Here is a 1,300-nt window from a genome sequence, read left to right on the forward strand (position 1 = left end):
ACCTAGAACTTGCTCTTTCCCAGGCTGGCCTTGAATTTAGAGATCTACTTGGGTTTGTCTCCTGAGATTAAAGGTGTGTAGCTCCATGCCTGGACCTAAATTTAGCTGGGTAGGATCTTGCCTCAAAGTCCTAATCCCTTAATCTGCTCTCTCCTTGAACACAGGATTCAACTCCATTTCACTTCCTGGTGCCCTTTAGTACTCAAACCACATATTTTATAGTTTTCCTTTCTAAGCTTGCTACACTTGTTAAAAATGCTGTTCATGCTGGGCAGTGATTGATGGTACATGCCTTTAATCCCAGCACTTGGGAGGCAGAGGCAGGTGGATTTCTGAGTTCAAGGCCAGCCTGGACTACAGAGTGAGTTGTTCCAGGACAGCCAGGGCTATACAGAGAAACCCTGTCTCTCTCTCTCTCTTTTTTTATGATTATAAAAAAAAAAGAAAGAAAGAAGAGGAAACCAAAAAGAAAGGAAGAAAGCAAGCAAGCAAGCCAAGAACTAATGAGCTGAGGCAGGAAATAGGAGGTGGGACACAATAGGAGGTGGGTCACTAGTCTGGAAAAGAGAGGATTCTGGGAAATAGAGAATAAAAGGGTTGCTACCAGATCTTAGAGCAAGCTGCTGAGGAAGACTTGAAGGAAGAAGCAAGCTGTGACCGAAGGAGAGGTAACTAACCCTGAGGAAGACATTGAATGGGATGCTCCTGCAGAGTACCCAAGTTCAGTTCCCAGCATCCAGGTGAAGTGACTCCTAACCACTTGTAACTCAGCTCCATGGACCCAACACCTTCTGGTCTACACGAGACACACATGCACACTACACACACAGGCACATTTAACAAAAAACAGTGGTGGTTTCTCTGTAGAGAAAGCCCAGCTCGTATAGGAGAAAACCTGGGAGAGACCAAACACGGAGGCCAGCGAGAGAGAATGTGGGTGTACAAAGCTAGCAATTTCTGAAGGCGGATCTGTTTTCCTAGGTCCACAGCACCTGCTGGCTGCCAGTTGAAGTAGGTATGGAGGTCTGAAGAGAGGCTTAGTGCGCCAGAGCGCCAGAGCACTGGTTACTCTCCCAGAGGATCCAAGTTGGATTCCCAGCACCCACCCAGTGCCTCACAGCCGACACTAAAGATGTTAACTCCAGGATCTGACGCCCTCTTCTGGCCTCTGCAGGCGCTGCATGCAAGTGGTGCACAGACATACAGGCTGGCAAAAACAAGCAAAAAACATAAATATAGCTGGGCGTGGTGGTGCACGCCTTTAATCCCAGCACTTGGGAGGCAAAGGCAGGCGGATTTC

This window comes from Mastomys coucha, unplaced genomic scaffold, assembly GCF_008632895.1.
Source record: "Mastomys coucha isolate ucsf_1 unplaced genomic scaffold, UCSF_Mcou_1 pScaffold15, whole genome shotgun sequence".
Lineage (NCBI taxonomy): Eukaryota > Metazoa > Chordata > Mammalia > Rodentia > Muridae > Mastomys > Mastomys coucha.